The following is a 22,212-nucleotide window of genomic DNA, read 5'->3' as shown; positions in this document are numbered from 1 at the left end:
CCCAGTATTCAGGATTATTTCTAATTCTCACAATTCGAGGGTCATGTTGCAGGTAGTGCAGCAAGAAGGCACTCATGTGTGTTGCGCATCTAGGAGCACCAAGTCCCTGTTGTGTTGGTGGCGACGTAACAATCATGCTTCCTTCCTCTGTCCTCTCCCCCCAACCTCGCACAACAGAAATGTGATCAAGGTCTCCCTCATCTGATGAGTCTTCCATAAGTTCGTCCTCCACTTCTTCCTGGGCTCCTGCACCTTCCTCACTAGTTTGGCTGCTACCATGCGCCCTGGTAAAACCATCTCCCCCACCCTCACATGCCTGCCGCCTTGGTGCTGCCGACCGTCTGGACCTTGCAGATGTTAGCCCTTCCGCATGCAACTCCTCCTCCTCTACTTCCTCCACCTCCTCTTGTGCCACCACCTGACTCCGAATTCTGTTTAACATGTGCTCCAGCATGTAAATCACCGGAATAGTCATGCTGATAATGGCATCGTCAGCACTAAACATCTTCGTCGCCATTTCAAAACTGTGCAGAAGGGTGCATAGGTCCCTGATCTGAGACCACTCCTCCAGCGTGATTTGCCCCACCATTGGATCTCGTTGGCCCAGGCTATACGTCAGAACGTATTGCACCAGGGCTTGTCGGTGCTGCCACAGTCGCTGCAACATGTGCAGAGTTGAATTCCACCGGGTAGGCACATCGCATTTTAGCCGGTGAAGTGGCAGGCCCAACGACTTCTGTAGAGATGTAAGTCGCTGAGCTGCGGGATGCGAACGGCGGAAGTGAGCTCACAGCGACCGTGCCCTCTGCAGAAGGCCATCTAGTCTGGGATAGTGGGCTAAAAATTGCTGGACACCCAGGTTCAACATGTGAGCCATACAAGGCACGTGTGTGACATTGCCCCGGCGAAGGGCCGCACCCAGGTTTGCAGCATTGTCGCACACGGCCTTCCCTGGTTTCAGGTCCAGTGGAGACAACCATTCATGAAATTGGTTCTCCAGAGCTGACCACAACTCCTCAGCTGTGTGACTCACATTTCCTAGACATTTCAAAGTAAAAACCGCCTGATGACGTTGAGCCCTACTGCCAGCATAGTAAGGAGGTGTGCAGGATACCTTCTGCGCAGTTAGAAAGCTTGTGGTATGACCAGACAGGCTTTGGGTGCAGGTGGAAGACCGAGAGGAGGTTGAGGAGGCAGAAGCAGTGGAGGAACTTTGACATAAAGAGGATTGACGCACAACTCGTGGGGACGGCAAGACTTGGACAGCAGCCCCTTGTCCTGCTGTCACCATAGTTACCCAGTGCCCAGTCAGCGACATGTAACGCCCCTGTCCATGCCTACTCGTCCAAGTGTCTGTGGTGAAATGCACCCTGTCACACACAGAGTTTCTCAAAGAAGCGGTGATGTTGTGTGCGACATGCTGGTGGAGCGCAGGCACACCTTTCTTTGAGAAGTAGTGCCGACTTGGCATCTGGTACTGAGGCACTGCGACGGACATAAGGTCTCGAAAATCCTCTGTGTCCACCAGGCGGAAAGGCAGCATTTCTGTAGCCAAGAGCTTGCAGATGGTGAAATTCAACCTCTTAGCTTTCTCATGGCTAGGAGGAAATGGTCTTTTACTTGTCCACATCTGAGGGACCGAGGGCTGGCTATTGTGCTTAGACGGGGTTGATAAGGGTGTCCCCGGCAAACTGCCGGTCTGGGAGGAAGATGCAGGCGGACATGTTAGGTTGCCTTGATCCAAAGGTGGTGCTATCGATGTCGGACATCGCTCAACACCAGCTGGTGTTACCACCTCCAAAGAAAATGATGACCTGCCAATCACGCTGGCTGTTGCGGGTAAAAAGGTGGCAGGTCTGCGCCCCAAAACAGGTGTGACTGCTGTCCCCCCAGTCACAGAGGATGAAGAGGCCGCGGATGCACAAGATATGGCAGACGGTGGTTGGCCCGGCCGGCTAGGCCGCATTGTAGCACACTGAGCTTCCCACTGCAACTTATGCTTCATGTCCATGTGCCGGTTCATGCATGAAGTACTCAAACTATGTATTTTTTGGCCTCTATTTAGCTTTTGCTGACAAATGTTACAGATAACACGAGTTGGGTCATCTTTATCGATCTGAAAAAATGCCCAGGCTATGCAAGGCTTAGCACCCAGGCGACCTGAAGAGCCACCACGACTTGTGGTGAGAGGCAGAGTTGTGTTTGAGGATGCAGTTGTTGACGTGCTTCCAGTACTACGTCTCTGTCCAGGAAGGCGCAACCTGACCTAGTCGTCACTAGCATCTTCCTCCACCTCCTCTGCTGACCTCATCTCTTGGCTGACTGTGGGTTGACAGTAAGTGGGATCTCCAACCTCATCATCATCACCCTGTGCGTTATCACACCCGTCGTCCTCAGAGCCAACCTGTTCCTGCCCTGACAAAAAACTAAAGTTGTCGCTCCAATCAGGTATTTGAGTCTCATCATCGTCTTCCTCATTGTCTCCACCAACAGGAGTTACAGTTTGGGAATGAGGGTCTACATTATGGTCAGAACCTTCTGCGTCTGGTCCTGGATCCGACTCATAAAGATTCTGGGCATCAGTGCAGATCATTTCCTCGTCTGGATTCACAGAAGCGCTGGAGTCGACCTCTGATTCCCAGGCTATAGTATGAGTAAACAGCTCTGCAGACTCAACCATCTGTTCTACCTCATACTCAGATGGGCAGCTGGAGATTTGGGAGCTGTGAGGAAGCAAGTGCGATTGGGGTGACACCTTTGAGGACTGGAGTATTTGTGATGTTGAAGTTGATGTGGAGGAGAGCCCACTTAAAGGAGCACTTGATATCCGTTGAAGCACCTGCTGTTTTTGTGCCTCATCTGGAATTTGTAGCGATTGGCGTGGCCGTAAGAAAGGGATCTTATCACATTGTCCGCTAAAAGAAGTAGACATTTTAGTTTGGCTGGAAGATGGTCTTTCTTCTGCAGATGTTACTGTTGCTTTAACACCTACCCCACGGACACAACCTTTTTTCCCCTTCCCAACACGCCTATTCCCCTTTCCACCAGCAGCAGGCCTTTTTCCACTCATTTTGGTGGTTAACTAATTCACAACTCTGGAGTTGTTTGCACAAAAAAACAATGGATGGGAACCGAGCAGAGCTGAGTGGCCAAACTGTGGTATTAGGCCAAAACTATTGGCTGGGTTAGATGCTGAAAAAAATTATATTCGATTTGCAACCTGATGGAGGTCAGTATAGATGGACTAATAGAACAAGTCCCACACACAGCTAGAAGCCCAAATATTTTTTCAGAGGTAGATGCAGAAAAAAAATATATTCAGTTTGCAACCTGATGGAGGTCAGTATAGATGGACTAATAGAGAAAGTCCCACACACTGCTAGAAGGCCAAATATTTTTTCAGAGCTAGATGCAGACAAAAAATTATTTTGAATTTGCAACCTGATGGAGGTCAGTATAGGTGGACTAATAGAACAAGTCCCACACACTGCTAGAAGCCCAAATATTTTTTCAGAGCTAGATGCAGAAAAAAATTATATTCAGTTTGCAACCTGATGGAGGTCAGTATAGATGGACTAATAGAACAAGTCCCACACACAGCTAGAAGCCCAAATATTTTTTCAGAGGTAGATGCAGATAAAAATTATATTCAGTTTGCAACCTGATGGAGGTCTGTATAGATGGATTAATAGAACAAGTGCCACACACAGCTAGAAGCTCAATATTTTTTCAGAGGTAGATGCAGAAAAAAAATTATTTTTAATTTGCAACCTGATGGAGGTCAGTATAGATGGACTAATAGAGAAAGTCCCACACACTGCTAGAAGGCCAAATATTTTTTCAGAGCTAGATGCAGAAAAAAATTATATTCAGTTTGCAACCTGATGGAGGTCAGTATAGATGGACTAATAGAACAAGTCCCACACACAGCTAGAAGCCCAAATATTTTTTCAGAGGTAGATGCAGATAAAAATTATTTTTAATTTGCAACCTGATGGAGGTCAGTATAGATGGACTAATAGAGAAAGTCCCACACACTGCTAGAAGGCCAAATATTTTTTCAGAGCTAGATGCAGATAAAAATTATTTTTAATTTGCAACCTGATGGAGGTCAGTATAGATGGACTAATAGAGAAAGTCCCACACACTGCTAGAAGGCCAAATATTTTTTCAGAGCTAGATGCAGATAAAAATTATTTTTAATTTGCAACCTGATGGAGGTCAGTATAGATGGACTAATAGAGAAAGTCCCACACACTGCTAGAAGGCCAAATATTTTTTCAGAGCTAGATGCAGAAAAAAATTATATTCAGTTTGCAACCTGATGGAGGTCAGTATAGATGGACTAATAGAACAAGTCCCACACACAGCTAGAAGCCCAAATATTTTTTCAGAGGTAGATGCAGATAAAAATTATTTTTAATTTGCAACCTGATGGAGGTCAGTATAGATGGACTAATAGAGAAAGTCCCACACACTGCTAGAAGGCCAAATATTTTTTCAGAGCTAGATGCAGATAAAAATTATTTTTAATTTGCAACCTGATGGAGGTTAGTATAGATGGACTAATAGAGAAAGTCCCACACACTACTAGAAGGCCAAATATTTTTTCAGAGCTAGATGCAGAAAAAAATTATATTCAGTTTGCAACCTGATGGAGGTCAGTATAGATGGACTAATAGAACAAGTCCCACACACAGCTAGAAGCCCAAATATTTTTTCAGAGGTAGATGCAGAAAAAAGTTATATTCAGTTTGCAACCTGATGGAGGTCTGTATAGATGGATTAATAGAACAAGTCCCACACACAGCTAGAAGCCCAATATTTTTTCAGAGGTGGATGCAGAAAAAAAATTATTTTTAATTTGCAACCTAATGGAGGTCAGTATAGATGGACTAATAGAGAAAGTCCCACACACTGCTTGAAGGCCAAATATTTTTTCAGAGCTAGATGCAGAAAAAAATTATATTCAGTTTGCAACCTGATGGAGGTCAGTATAGATGGACTAATAGAACAAGTCCCACACACAGCTAGAAACCCAAATATTTTTTCAGAGGTAGATGCAGATAAAAATTATTTTTAATTTGCAACCTGATGGAGGTTAGTATAGATGGACTAATAGAGAAAGTCCCACACACTGCTAGAAGGCCAAATATTTTTTCAGAGCTAGATGCAGATAAAAATTATTTTTAATTTGCAACCTGATGGAGGTCAGTATAGATGGACTAATAGAGAAAGTCCCACACACTGCTAGAAGGCCAAATATTTTTTCAGAGCTAGATGCAGATAAAAATTATTTTTAATTTGCAACCTGATGGAGGTCAGTATAGATGGACTAATAGAGAAAGTCCCACACACTACTAGAAGGCCAAATAATTTTTCAGAGCTAGATGCAGAAAAAAATTATATTCAGTTTGCAACCTGATGGAGGTCAGTATAGATGGACTAATAGAACAAGTCCCACACACAGCTAGAAGCCCAAATATTTTTTCAGAGGTAGATGCAGATAAAAATTATTTTTAATTTGCAACCTGATGGAGGTCAGTATAGATGGACTAATAGAGAAAGTCCCAAACACTACTAGAAGGCCAAATATTTTTTCAGAGCTAGATGCAGAAAAAAATTATATTCAGTTTGCAACCTGATGGAGGTCAGTATAGATGGACTAATAGAACAAGTCCCACACACAGCTAGAAGCCCAAATATTTTTTCAGAGGTAGATGCAGATAAAAATTATTTTTAATTTGCAACCTGATGGAGGTCAGTATAGATGGACTAATAGAGAAAGTCCCACACACTGCTAGAAGGCCAAATATTTTTTCAGAGCTAGATGCAGAAAAAAAATATATTCAGTTTGCAACCTGATGGAGGTCTGTATAGATGGATTAATAGAACAAGTCCCACACACAGCTAGAAGCCCAATATTTTTTCAGAGGTAGATGCAGAAAAAAAATATATTCAGTTTGCAACCTGATGGAGGTCTGTATAGATGGATTAATAGAACAAGTCCCACACACAGCTAGAATTCCAATATTTTTTCAGAGGTAGATGCAGAAAAAAAATATATTCAGTTTGCAACCTGATGGAGGTCAGTATAGATGGACTAATAGAACAAGTCCCACACACAGCTAGAAGCTAGAATATTTTTTCAGAGGTAGATGCAGATAAAAATTATTTTTAATTTGCAACCTGATGGAGGTCAGTATAGATGGACTAATAGCATGATGCTATGCCCAAAAGATTTTACTTCACTAGGTGCAGTAAAAAAATTGGTATTCTATACACAGGTGGTATATCTTGCAACACAGATAGGCTACTCCACTGACTAACACACTCTGCAATAGGCCAAAAAGGATTAGCTTTGCTAGATTCAGCCAAATGCTGTGAAAAAAACTTGCACAGCACTGGCACAGACCTGCCTGGCAAAAACTGATAGGAACTGATGTAACCTAGTCCTGAAAAGGACTGCAATTACAATTAGTCTTTACTCCCACAATCTATCTATTTAAGAGCACAGACCTGCCTGATAAAAGTCGTAGGAAATGCTGTAACCTAGTCCTTAAAAGGACTGCAATCACAACTATTCCCTACTCCCAAGCTATCTGTAGACTTGTGCGAAAATTGGCTTGAAATTAACAAGGTATAGCGCACACAGCAACAGCGGTGCCGTCTAACACGCAGCTGCAGCAGTGAGAAAATGGTGGCGACGGGGAAAATGGCTTGGTCTTATAGGGCAAGGACATGTGACATACACTGCCAATGACACATGCCCTTGCTTGTGTGAAAAACAGCAGTTCGCTCCGTGTATGCGCTGCTGATAGGCTGACAGACTGCACCTCCCCACTGCAAATGCGGGAAAGAGAAAAAAAATGGAGATCTTTATTATTCCTGCAGAGATCCATCCCCTGCCCCTCCCCCCACCCCGCTGTACACTCAAACTGCGTATTAACATTAATTTTCATCATTACTGAGAAAAAATCCAGTTATGATTTTGGTGCACGAACAGTTATCGAACATAACCTCGAACAGCCGAATTTTTCTCAAATTGTTCGTGTTCGCCGAACGGCTCGAACACCGCCCAAAACAGCTCGAATTTGAGATTGGCGAACAGTTCGAGTAGAACAACGCTCATCTCTAGTTTTCACAGAAGTACAATTATGAGCACATTAAATGCTGCTGTCACAGATTGACAGCGGCATATATCAGGTTAGAGGCAGATGATTGCACCGGCTGTTAGAGGCAGATGATGGCTGAATAAGAATCATAGACAACATTGATTGTATTTGTAATATAATAATAATAATAATAATATGTTTAGCAACAGCCATCGATTTGCAAAACAAAAATCCAAAGCTAGATGAATTAATATATTTATTTTCAATAGTTTTTATATTTAACTCATAAAAATGTGAAAGAAAAAACAATTGATGGCTACTAATGTTCAAAGTCCAACGCCATATCCATTGCTGGGCAGCGTGAAAAAAAAAAATTGTAGAGATTTTCCAGGTCTCGGAAACTGCATCTGATCATGTTCTCAGCGCAGGTCGGTGCAGGTGTTCACCTCCTTTTTCCAAGATGTACCATGCCTGTATAGATGCAATAAGCCACCTTTCTCATTAATCTGTAAACAATTAAAAGACATGTTTTTAAAAAACTTAATATATACTGGTTATCAAATGTAACAAACTAAAGCAAAGGTAACTTCAATATTATATTTTTTTGACATAAATTGGTTGAAATAGACATGAAATATTGGATTATATATTCTCTACAAATGAAGACCAATTTGGAAATTGAAAAAAAGAAAGTTGCCAATATTAGTATTTTGAAAAATGCAATATGAACCATAACACTATGGTGAGTGTCCTCACAATAGATCTATGCAGCATGCAAAGTTTGAGTTACTTACCTAGTCCATCAGATAGTGTGTTGGCGATTTTTCCACATCAGTAGGCTGATAACCTTCATCATCGTCTTCCTTTCTCAACTAAAATTCAAAAATTGTACAGAAAGAATAAATAATAATTATTAGAATTAAATACAATAATAAAAACTATATTGCACTTCTTCTATTATTACACCTTCCTTACACTATCATGTCTTCGCTTTTGCACTTCTTGAAAACAAGAATAATTGTTACTTACAATGTCTTAGCATTGACATGAAGTACATATATAAATGGAGGAAAACCACAAAAAAATTACCTGTAAAACACATGTTGAAAGCTTTGTATGAATCAGAATAGGTGGACTCTGAATGTTTGTTGTTAGCTGTTTGTGATGAAGACATATGTTGATTGTCTCCCTACGTGGAGAATAAAAAGGCAAAGTATATAAAAGTATTTAAACTTTAAATGGTGTAAGGCAACGAGAGACTAAATTAGAGACTCAAGATTCTCAATATTTTAAAAATAACTTATTACTGATTATTGACGATAATGGAGGATTCTTTCTTACCTTCATCACAGGGAGATGAGATGATGATATTTAGATAAATCTTAATGTTCAAATAATGAACCTGATAATATAAAGAAAAATAATCATATCCAACTAAGCTTGAAATTATAAAAGGTTTCAAAAGCATAGATAATTGTATTGTATTGTCAATCATTCAATATGCAGCAAGTTATGGAAAATGTATCCAGTATTTATATGGTAACCTATGAGGATGGATTCTGAATATCTGCTACTAGTTGATAGTGCTGGTGATGAACACAGATACTCATTGTCTCGCTACTCAGGAGAAAATATATAAAAGTATCTGAACTTTAAATTATAAAGAAACAAAATTAGAGACTTAATATTCTGAAGAATAGTTACATGTTTAGCTGATGGACAGTTGACGTAAATGGCTTCCACACTGGCGGCAATAAGATTTATTGTCAGCTATTTTTTGAAAACGCCCGAATCTACAAAAGATAAGAGGAATATTGGTTACCAGACTGGAATGAACGTTGGTTAATATCATGGATTATGTTAAAAAGAACAAATTGAAACCAGTATATTAAGCACTGGCCCCAGTACGGAAAATATAACATGTAGCATCCTAAACCCTACAGCCCCAGGCATCAGTCTGCTCTGATAGTAGTATAGTATAAAAGCATTATACCAACAAAACCGCACTGACGTTTCTCCACAGTGATTGTGTTTTATAAGGCGTTGGAAATCATCAAACCTACTTACTTGTTATCACAAAGGGAGCACTCGTAGTTGTACTTATATGTGATGGTATAACTGTGACACTTTGTCACTTCCGGCAGCTCGGGATGGATACCATTTACCCTTATTGTATAAGCCTGCCATAACAGGCCATGGTTATCTCTGCCTACATCATTGACTATCCAACAGGCAGCATGGCACATCTCATGCGCAAGTGTGGATCGTAGTCGCACTGAAATAAGAGTTTATACAGGCATCAGAAAATATACTATTAAAATAAACAAAAAAATAAACACTGGACACAGCAAATAAAGTATGTCATAAGATGAATGTTATCATATCTCCGGTACAAGGAGATATTAATGATAGATTACACAAATTTGCCTGGATATAAGTGGAATGGCTGACCATTCGGACTAAAATGAACACCAAAAGGAAAAAACCTAACAAAAACGGTCATGAAATTACAAGTACATAAACTCAAAGGATCAACAAAAAGACTTTATTAATGGTCAAGATGGGTAACTGTGGCACTGTGAAAAGAAGTGCGCACACACAAATAAAAACATATAAAACCTTGGTAATGATACAGAGAGTCGAAATTATGTCAATAAATAAATAACACTAGGACATCTCAAAAAAGAGTATAACAGGTGAATATTAGGGGACACATAGTACACTATTATAATGTCTCACCCAATTATGATCAAATAATGACACAGAAAGCAAAAGATATATGTGATTGAAGATGCATATCATCTTCAATGGGAGACGAAAGCATCGCCGAAACCAGACAAAGGCATCGCCAAAACGCGCGTTGGGGTCGGCGTGCAGCACACAGCACCATGGACCACCGGGTATATTGACTTCCAATAGTCTCTCCCTATTAAGACTATTAATATTAATGACCATATAGCAGCATGACTCACCCAGTACACAAGCCTATTGTGGATAAGTTGGGCACCTCATAGGACTTATTGAAGTGCTTGTCCAAGTCTGAGGCACTTTAATTGCTCTCCCCTTGTGTTTGGTTCTTGTCTGTTTCTCATATTTTGAGCTACTAGACACGTGTGCCCTTATGCGCTATATGCGTGATAATTATTTTCTTTGTATTCTGAACCACTACATATGTATATGTGATCTTAGTACTATTGCTTCCACATGAAATGCATCTTCAATCACATATATCTTTTGCTCCCTGTGTCATTATTTGATTATAATTGGGTGAGACATTACAATAGTGTACTTTATGTGTCCCCTAATAATCTCCCGGTATACTCTTTTTAGAGATGTCCTGGTGTTATTTATTTATTGACATACATTTTACACTTTATTTGTGTGTGCGCACTCCTGTTCACAGTGCCATTGGTTACCTATCATGACCATTAATAAAGGCTTTTTACTGATCCTTTCAGTCTATGTACTTCTACTTTCATGACCGTTTTTGTTCGTTTGTTTCCTTTTGGTGTTCATGAGAAAATATACGTGCACCCTGCTTGAACTCTTTGGTTTTACATATCAGGACATAACATAGAATATCTGGTCCTTAAAAGGTCTTCAAATTAGGTAAATACATCCTGAGATGAAAAACATGTGACAAGTCACACCATGCCATTACTTATTTATCAATAACTACTTAAAAATGCAGAAGCAGAGTGTCAGAAGTAAGTACACCCCATGAATCACTAGCTTTTAGAATCATCCTTAGCAGCAACAACTTGAAGTTGCATAAAGGGTGTACTTAATTTATCACACACTGCTTTTGCATTTTGGCCTACTTTTTACTAAATAAATGATGCGGTATTTTTTATCAGGTTATTTTCTGAGATTGTATTTCCCTACTTTTAAGATCTTCTAAGGACCAGATGCTTTTTTTTTATTTTGTCCTAATATGTAAAACTTTAGAATTCAAAGAGGGTGTACTTAGTTTTTCTTATGACAGTATGTACGATGAGTACATAGGATGTATTACAGTAGCTGTAGCAGTTTTTTACAGGTATACAGGTTGTCTCATGAAGCAGCAGGATGGACGTAATGTTAAACCTACCCGCAGAATCACACACTTTATCAGAAAGCTCAATAACTGAGGAACGTTGGTTGTTCTCCAATTTATGATGGCATCGACCGGATGTTGAAGTCAGCCTCTTATTCCAGATTATGTCCAATTTCTTAGGGAGCTAAAATAAAGGAAACAAATTCCATTAAATCTGTAAACTCCTTGAACCCCAATCTAACAAAGTACCCAACTCTCCTGTATGATTTACAGCACTGGTCTTCTTGAATAGGGCATGGGGTCTACTGAGAAGTCCAAAATGTGAGAAGAAAAAAGAACAAAAAAAAACCTTATTCTAAAATGTCCAGATATCAACAAAATGGTTTAAATATATAAATGTAAAATCCTGTGAACTTCAAGCCAAAAGTTCTAATCTCTAAATCTCTGCATGGTGGATCATGTAAGGATTCCACTCATCCCATAGATAAAAAGTGGGTGAGGACATTTACCAAACTAAGTGAGATTTATCTGAGATTTTCAATAACTATATTTCAGAACCACAACAAAGGGGTTAGAGTTCCCTTCAGAAAGTTAGATCCATTTAACTTTATTGTTTAAATGGGAAATAATGGAAAAGTCATGTATCATCCAGATACCGATGATAAAATACCTTATTCTGGAATACTGTCCTGTTGTATAGATTATACAGTCGCTCCACCAGCTCCTCCTTTGTTACCTGGAAGTGGGTAACGTAGATGGAAGTAGGAGAAATTATGTCTTCCAGGAAGCAGCCGGGGATGTTACATAGTGGTGTTCTGGGAAACAAAAGGAATCATATAAAAATCCACAGGAAACATTTTTTACCGAGGTCATGGTTTTGTATAGATGTAGATGCATCCGGCATAACTCACCTCTCCACTGTAGCGGAGCTCTTCTCCCTATCAGATGGTAAATTATCTGTACAAAAACATGGAAGAGTGAAAATAATTTTGATGAGGCTCAAATCAGACATGTCAGACATAGAACCCACACCAATCAACTTTGTGTAAAATGGGATTACTTCTGTAAGGTATCCCTTAACAACCAGGTATGGCGCTCGTCGGAAGAGAATGAATGGAGAGGGCTCATGCGTTGAGCCCGCCTCATTACCGGCAGATGATGGATGTCATTCAGCCATCATCTGCCTCTAACAGCCGAGAATGGATTGGAGCTCTGCTTGCTTCTGTTAACCTGTTAAATACTGCTGTCATTCTCTGGCAGTGGCATTTACAGCACATTTCCAGGGTCGCAAGCTGTTCTAACTGCCGATCAGCATCCTTGTAATTGTTAGACTTGGAAACTGACCTGTGACAGTACAGACAACTCATTGTTTTTTTCTACAATAACATAACCCTGGTTGTATCTAGAAATGATAACTTACCATTATATGTAGAAGTTCCTCCAGTATTGGAATAATTATCGTCAGTAATATTAACGATGTCATCAGAGCTGTGAAATAAAAGTAACAGAATATGAGCCACCGTTAGTCATTAATCCCCATCAGGTATCTAGTAATGGAGGAGATGTGGGTCTTACCAGGTGGTACTGTCTGGATCATCTGAAGGTGGTAAAAACAGATCTGTGGAGGCAACACAACATAAACCTATTATTATAATATTGTAATAGCAACGACTGAGGAACATCAAAGAAATAAATCCTAATATAGTGTTCAGTGTACCCCTATATGTACACGGGGCATAAAATCACATTCAGCTACAGTAATCTGCACTGTGCATGGCCACCATGAGAAGAAATCCCCAAATCCAATTTCTGCCTGAATTTAGAGTGGCTGCATGAATATTCCTGATGCTGAAAAGAAATGTTGTATGTGAACTCATTACTGCAGATGCACAATAGAGATAAAACCAAGCCCTAACCACAATGTGCATGTGAACTGCACCCAGTAACTATGTGCTCAGCACTCAATCAGAAGTGAGCATGTCCTAAATAGCTGGAGGGTGAACCCTCAGCAATCTCACCCATACTGACAATGGTTGTGAGGAAATAAATTGAAGCTGAGATTATAGGATTTCCTACTAGACATGAAAAAGTAAGTCACTTTATACGTTCTGCACCTTTAATAGAAGTGATAAGTAACTGTCATATCAATATGGAATCTTCACAGGAAAGGTAGGGGTCTGACCTCTGGGGCCTTCATCTACTAGAAAAATAGAGGTTCCCTGACTCCATCTACTGTTTTATAGTAGCCTACATAAGTTGTAATGGAGATGTGGGACAGCTTGTACAGGGCTCTCTCTGTCTATGGCAGTTACAGAAAAAGCCAAGCAAATGTCTTGCACTGCTGTAATAAATTCTGCAGAGACAATGGCGACCATAAGTCATCATGGTAGTGACTTGTTCTTCCAATATGGAAGTGTCCCAGACATAGGACCCACACCAATAAAGCATATCTAAAATAGGATTACCCCTTTATTGTATCTTTAATTTAAAAATGCACAGACCCATCTAGAATTTACCTTTAATTGTTACATTTGGAAACTGATCTGTGACAGTACAGAAAATTCAATGTTTTTTCTACAATAATATAATCCTGGATTGTATCTAGAAATGATCACTTACTATTATATGTGGAAGTTCCTGCTCTATTGGAATCCTCATCATCAATAATAATGATGTCATCGGAGCTGTGAAATAAATGTAACAAACAATGAGCCGACCATTAATTATTAATCCCCATCATGTACTTAGTAATGGAGGAGATGTGAGTCTTACCAGGTGGTACTGTCCGGATCAGGATCTGAAGTTGGTAAAATCAGATCTGTGGAGGCAACACAACATAAATCTCTTATTAGAATATTGTAATAGCAATGACTGGGGCTCAATACCAAAAGAAATAAATCATAATATTGTGTCCAGTGCACCCCTATATGTACATGGGGCAAAAGACCACATTCAGCTACAGTAACCAGCACTGTGCATGGCCACCAGGAGATGAAATCCCTAAATCCAATTTTTGCCTGAATTTAGAGTGACTTCATAAATATTAATGAGCAAATGCTGAAAATAAATATTTAATATGAACTCATTACCGTACAATAGAGATAAGCCTAAGCTGTGATTGCAATGTGCACGTGAGCTGCACCCATTGACTATGTCCTCAGTACAGGATCAGAAGTGAACATGTCCTAAATAGCCGAAGGGTCGACAATCTCACTCATACTGCCAATGGTTGTGAGGAAATAAATGGAAGCTGAGATTATAGGATTTCCTTCTAGATATGAAAAGGTAACTCCCTTAATATGTTCTGCCGCTCTAATATAGGTAATACTGTTATATTTATTTTGCCAGTTGCACATGAAAGGTAGGGGTCTGTCCTCTGGGGCCTTTATCTACTAGAAAAACAGAGGTTCCCTGACCTCATCTGATGTTTTATGGTAGAGTCCATAGGTTTTAATGGAGATGTGGAACTGGTTGCACGCATCTCGCTCAGTTACAGAAAAAGCCAAACAAATGCATTGCACTGCTGTATTAAATTCTATATAGAAAATGGCGGCCATAAGTCATCATGGCGGTGACTTGCTCTCCCAATATGGAAATGTACCAGACAAAGGATCCACACAAATAAAGCATATCTAAAATAGGATTACCCCTTTATTGTATCTTTAATTTAAAAATGCAAAGACCCATCTATAATTTTCCCTTAATCAACAAACTTCATTCATTCATTGTTCTTTCTGCAATAACATAACCCTGGATTGTATCTAGAAATGATAACTTACCATTATATGCGGAAGTTCCTGCTCTATTGGAATCCTCATCATCAACAATAATGATGTCATCGGAGCTGTGAAATAAATGTAGCAAATAATGAGCCGACCATTCATCATTAATCCCCATCATGTACCTAGTAATGGAAGAGATGTGAGTCTTACCAGGTGGTACTGTCCGGATCAGGATCTGAAGTTGGTAAAATCAGATCTGTGGAGGCAACACAACATAAATCTTTTATTAGAATATTGTAATAGCAACGACTGAGGCTCAATATCACAAAAAATAAATCATAACATAGTGTCCAGTGTACCCCTATATGTACATGGGGCAAAAGACCACATGCAGCTACAGTAACCTGCACTGTGCATGGCCACCAGGAGAAGAAATCGCCAAATCCCATTTCTGCCTGAATTTAGAGTGACTTCTTGAATATTACTGATGAAATGATGCTATATGAACTCATTACCGTAGACTTACAATAGAGATAAATCCAATCCCTGACCACAATTTGCACATAAGCTGCACTCAATGACTATAAAGATGCATCAATATATCAGAGCCTTTAGTGGATCAGAGCACAGTACCTGGTAAACTCGGAGTCGGGCCCGAATTGAAGCCACTGTTGTTATCCTGGCCTGGAGACCTCGGTGTTGGCCTCTTTCGTGGATGAGACTGAAAAAATGGCAAAGATGTCAGAGAAAATCTATAACCATGAACATCACTAATTTATAATCTTACTCCATATTCCACTTGACTTACAGTCACACACCTATATGAATGTATTAGACAATATAGTTGGGTGAGGCATATATTATAAGTGGGGAGATTAGTGAAAAAGTGAGTACTTGTTTCCATTTGTTATACCAAACACATATAACCACCAGACTATATGAAGAAACTGCCATCCAGAGAGATACAGAAAGCAAAAGCGAAAGCCCGAACTGTAAGGTCATAGATCATGCCATACTTAATAAGATAGAAAATCTTTATTGATTGCATGGTTGGTATAATGGTGGCACTGCTGAGACATCTGCACACACATAGCTATAAAAAGTACACATGTAAAAGAAAGTACATATTCAATGTAATGATAACTTGTCAGGTTGTACACAATATATCAGATACGTGTCTACAGAACCGAAGTGTGCTATGCGGCTGCGAAAAAATGCATATAAATAAGTACTGCACTGTAGACACGTTGGAATCCCCAATAATGAGGAAATATACAGTATATCAGGGTCTGAGCATGCAAACCATACATGTAAATGTCATGTTGAGAGTATATAGGAATCTCCAGGAGGGAAGTAGGTTTGTTCTATTATTGCAGTATATATGATAACTCCCATAAAATGAGCAGAAATTTAATCTACAAAGGAATGTAAGAGTAAGAAAACCATTACCATTAATGGATCAATGTTACACACGCTTACTGATATTGGGACTTTAGAGTTATACCATGCTGTGTCTCTTTGCCCTACAGAATTGATCCATTAATTTTAATGGTTTTCTTACTCTTACATTCCTTTATAGATACAATTTGTGCTCATTTTAAGGGAGTTACTATATATACTGCAATAATAGGACAAACCTACTTCCGTCTTGGGGATTCCTATATATGGACATCATGACATTGACATCATGACAACAGGACATTTACATGTATAGTTTGCATGCTCAGACCCTGATATATATTTCCTCATTATTCTGGTTTCCAACTTGTCTACAGTGCAGTACTTATTTATATGCATTTTGTTTGTGCCCATATATTCAATAAAGGTTTTTTCTCTCATTATATGTGGCATGATCTTTGGCCTTATAGTTCGGGCTTTCGCTTTAGGTACCTATATGAGTGTGGATTCCATTGGCATGTGCTTATTTCATGTACAGAGTTTGATAGGTGATTAGGATATGGATGACATTTACTTGTCTTCATACAATATTATTATGATCCAACCCACCATTTGGTCCCATCATCTTTTTCTGGAATTTTTGTTCCAAATATATTTTAATTATTTAAGAAATCGTCATCATCACTGCTGTCCTCGATGTCAGAGAGAACTATAATACGCTTCAAGCGCTTTTTTCTCATCATATTCGCAGAAATCACTTAGAACACTCCTCTCTCAACAAACGCCTACAAAAACCCTCAACGGAACCCTGGATGACGGTGTGTTCTATATCGTCCAGTCATTTGTGACTTCATTAGAATGCTGTGATTGTTTGTTCACTTTTTGTATTTTCCAACTTTACACAAATACAAAAAAGGAAATCGTACAAAAAACAACAATCTTTCTAATTCCCTCACTCCCAATCTTTTTCCAATTGTTCAGAAAAAAATAATAAAACAAAAAAAACAGACAGATAGACCAACATTAAAAAAAAACAAAGAAACCCCCACTAATGTATAAGCAGTTGAATATCCCTGTCCCCCACGTTTAAATGCTCTCTGCTATGTTGTTTTCCAAATTTTCTCCCAATTTTCAAAATTCTTTGAGGAGCAAAACCACACCCTCTTGTATTTTATAACTCTCTTAAGTAATTTCTTCCATTCTGTAATTCTTGATTTTTCCCCAATGCATTTCCTAACCAAATCCATTCTTGCTATATAAAGCCACTTACTTACGAGCTCTTCTACATCATTTCATCTCTTCCATTCCAGAGAGCAGTTTCCAATTGTTGACTTGACCTCAATGAAGATCTAAATCCCCAGTTTCCCCTTTATCTTTATACTGATAAATGTATCAAATCTGCCCTTGTTTCTTACACAGTTTACAATTATTATCAGCTTTCATCTCCATTCTGTATAATACTTGGTAAAAATAGTAGAACCAATTGGTCAATTGGATACATTTATGAATTTAATCATTGACATCCCACTTATGTTTTACATATATTGTGACTCTAATATTTATTCCATACTTTCTCAACTAATCTTACTCCTAAAGCTAAAATTATACATGTAATCTACAGTTATTAGTGTATAAATATTATTTTCACTATATTATAGAATACTGTATATTATATACAAGGATATTAATATTAGATTCTTTTATGAATGGCAACCAATCAATAAATAATCCATTCCTCAATGAGAGGCGATGTGAAAGTTATTTGATTCCTTCATACTCTTCACCGCGTGTAGAATCTGACAATATCTAAAATCGTGCACGTTACTTAAGCTAAGCTGTGTCTCCAACACAATCAATGGCATCAACTTATCTTCATGGATTAAATGCTTAAACAAATAAACCTTTTCTTCTCCAAAACCCTGTGTCCTGTACCTTAACAAATTCATGTATATTTATATTATCCCCTAATGGGGTGAATCCAATTGCCATGTTAATATTTTATATCTTCTTTATAGATTCCCAACCACAATTCCAAGAATAAAACTTTGGCCATCTTCAAGAAATTGTCCATCCCTATAAAACAAAACCCCCGGTTCCAAAAATTTATAAATGGACCAAAATCCCCATTTTCTCTTATTATTAATTAAAAAATCCTTTCAATCACCCATTCCAAGGTGGGCGCACTTTGGGGAAAAAAGTTACATGGTTACATGGTTGAATGCCTGCGGTTCCTGGCCCCTTCCACCGGCTGCAGGCATTCAGCACAGTGATGGCCAGGGCGCAGGCACAACGGGGAGTTTAGCTGTCCAATCGGAGTTAGGGTGTTGCCTGAGCTTCATCCATGTGTCTCCTGCTCAGATCATTACCTGGCTATTTATTCAGTTCTTTGCCTCAGACTAGTGCCAATTAGGATTCTTGCTCACTGTTGTATGTTTGCCTTGTTTCACTGTGCTCTGATCGCACATTGCGATTGCAAAATGTGTGAATTGGTTCCATACTGGTGGGAAGAGAGAGAGAGAAAAAAAAAGTTATATGGCCAATTGTAATATGACACTAGGCACTACTTACAGACAAGCCGAGAGGCTGGGTAATCAAAAAGTCCAAAGTTAGAAGCCAGCAGGGTATGTCATAGACAAAGGAGTGAGACAAAATAATAGTCAGTTCATGGTCCAGGGGTCAGAAGCCAGGAGGATACGTCATAGACAGAGAGGTGAGACAAAAAAATAGAGAGGTCAGGGCCCAGGGGTCAAGCAAAGGGTCAAAGTAAACGGATGGTCAAAACGTGGTCCTAGGTCAACCACAATTAATAGTATGATCGTAATGCCATCGAAAGGATTAATGTTTTGGGCCAAAAAGTGTCAGTCCTGGTGCCTATACCCCAAAACAAGCTTCAGGCTGTCTGGGATGACTATTATACTGTGTACCAGCTCATCAATGGTGTAAATTATGTGGTATCTCTAGACAAGCAATGTAGAAGGTAGAAAGTGTTTCATGTAAACATGATGAAGGCTAATCGTGAACGAGGTATTAGTGTTGAGCGAGCATGCTCGACACTGCTCGGTACTTGCCCGAGCATCACGCTACTCGGGATGTTGGGCAAGCACCGAGCATTTCCGGGTTACTCGGGTGGGAGCTCGGGACTCCGCCCTGCATGTTTGGCGGTCTTTACAGAGCCAATGAACATGCAGGGATTGCCAGCCAGTCACTGTAATGCCGCAGCCATGTTGGTTGTGGGCATTACATTGATTGGCTGGCCGCACAGTGTCACCTCGAGTATTTAAAACCGGGCGCCGCCATCTTGGACACAGACGGCCGGGATCAGACAGTGTAGGGTCAGTGCTGCTGATTTAGGGAGAGATATATACTGCGAAATAGTTAGTGTAGGGTCTCTAAAGCCTGCCAAATCAAACAAACAGTCATTCTCAGGACTAATATCCATCCCAGATATCAGGCAGGCAGGCTGTATAGGAGACGCAATGGTTATACCAGCAAACGCTGCATTACAGTCCTGTGTGCTCCTGCTGCTCAAATTGCTAGACATAGATCCAGGTCTCGGGGGCCAGGAAAAATCGTTTTTTTTTCATCTAAATCCTCTTTCTTTCTTTTTTTTCCTCCTTCAGACTGTACAAATACCAGTCTTATTAACATTTTGGTGTACCCCCCTCTCAAAAAAGAGTGCGTCTGTGAGTGTTCAGCCACAAATATATCTATTTAAAAAAGTCTGTTATACGACAGTAAATTAGAACTGTTCCACGGTTCAAATCTCTGTATTATCCAGCTTTTGGCCTTTTTTCGTAAAAAAAAACAGTAATAGTGTCTCCCTGACTGTTCAGACACAAATATATCTGTTTAAAATATTCTGGTGTAGGCCAGATAACTAGAAGTTTGGTTTTGCAGTTCCACGGTTCAAATCTCTGTATTATCTAGTTTTTGGCCTTTTTGACATAAAAAAAAAACAGTAATAGTGTCTCCCTGACTGTTCAGACACAAATATATCTGTTTAAAATATTCTGGTGTAGGCCAGATAACTAGAAGTTTGGTTTTGCAGTTCCACGGTTCAAATCTCTGTATTATCCAGCTTTTGGCCTTTTTTCCGTAAAAAAAAAAATATATAGTGTCTCCCTGACTGTTCAAACACAAATATATCTGTTTAAAATATTCTGGTGTAGGCCAGATAAATAGAAGTTTGGTTTTGCAGTTCCACGGTTCAAATCTCAGTATTATCCAGCTTTTGGCCTTTTTTACATAAAAAAAACAGTAATAGTGTCTCCTTGACTGTTCAGACACAAATATATCTGTTTAAAATATTCTGGTGTAGGCCAGATAACTAGAAGTTTGGTTTTGCAGTTCCACGGTTCAAATCTCAGTATTATCCAGCTTTTGGCCTTTTTTACATAAAAAAAAACAGTAATAGTGTCTCCCTGACTGTTCAAACACAAATATATCTGTTTAAAATATTCTGGTGTAGGCCAGATAACTAGAACTGTGGTTTTGCAGTTCCACGGTTCAAATCTCAGTATTATCCAGCTTTTGGCCTTTTTTACATAAAAAAAACAGTAATAGTGTCTCCCTGACTGTTCAGACACAAATATATCTGTTTAAAATATTCTGGTGCAGGCCAGATAACTAGAAGTTTGCTAGTTTCTCAAGAATCAGCATCAACGTCCACGTCCACGTCCCACCGCAGCGTTCAATTGTCCATATCCCAGAGCTTTGAACGAAAGCGCAAATTCGAAGCCAACGCCCCACAGGCCACAGTCCTAAATTCGAACATTTCACGACTGCTTGCACTGGAAATGCTGCCTTTTAGGCTGGTGGAGACAGAATACTTCCGCAACCTTATGGCGGTGGCCGTCCCTCGGTACTCGGTCCCCAGCCGACACTATTTTGCTCGGTGTGCCATCCCCGCACTACACAAGCACGTTTTCCAAAACATCTGCCGTGCCCTCAACAATGCAGTTACTGGGAGAGTCCACCTGACAACGGACACATGGACAAGTGCTTGTGGCCAGGGATGGTACATCTCCCTGATGACACACTGGGTAAACATAGTGGAAGCCGGGACCCAGTCGGACCTTGGGACGGAATACATCCTCCCCACACCGAAGATTGCAGGCCCTATGTCAGTCAGAGTTGCCCCCACAGTGTACAGCTCCTGCCCATCATCCTCCTCCTCCTCCTCATGTTCAACCTCCATCTCAGATATCACCACATCAGTTACAAGCTGGAAGCACTGCAGTACTGCCTCAACCAAGCGGCAACAGGCTGTGCTGAAACTCATAAGCTTAGGTGATAAACCTCACACTGCTTGTGAGTTGTGGACAGCTGTGAAAGAGCAGGCAGATCTGTGGCTGAGACCGCTGAACCTACATCAAGGCATGGTTGTGTGTGACAATGGCCGTAACCTGGTGGCGGCTCTGAGGCGAGGTGAGATCACACACGTACCATGCCTGGCTCATGTGCTTAACCTCGTGGTTCAGCGGTTTCTTAAATCATACCCCGAGTTGCTAGATCTGCTCGTCAAAGTACACGCCTGTCAGCTCATTTTCGGAAGTCGGCTACAGCTTCCGCCGCCCTTGCTGTGTTGCAGCAGCGTTTGCAGCTTCCGGCACACCGACTGGTGTGTGATGTTCCCACACGTTGGAACTCTCCCCTCCACATGTTGCAAAGGCTTTGTGAGCAGAAGAGAGCAGTTGTGGAGTACCAGCTGCAACAAGCCTGTCGATATTCAGGTCAGACTTCACACATAAGACCTCAGGAGTGGACCTGGATGTCTGACATATGTACCATCCTGACAAACTTTGAGGAGTCCACCAAGATGGTGAGTGGCGATGACGCCATCATTAGTGTCAGCATCCCATTTGTCTGTCTTTTGCAACGCTCTCTGCAGAGAATTAAACAGGAGGCATTGCAGCCAGAGTATGATGAGATGGATCAAGTA

Source organism: Phyllobates terribilis, unplaced genomic scaffold, assembly GCF_046119375.1.
Source record: "Phyllobates terribilis strain yellow unplaced genomic scaffold, ASM4611937v1 Scaffold_11__3_contigs__length_659146591, whole genome shotgun sequence".
NCBI classification, from domain to species: domain Eukaryota; kingdom Metazoa; phylum Chordata; class Amphibia; order Anura; family Dendrobatidae; genus Phyllobates; species Phyllobates terribilis.
Note: the sequence above shows the minus strand (reverse complement) of the source record.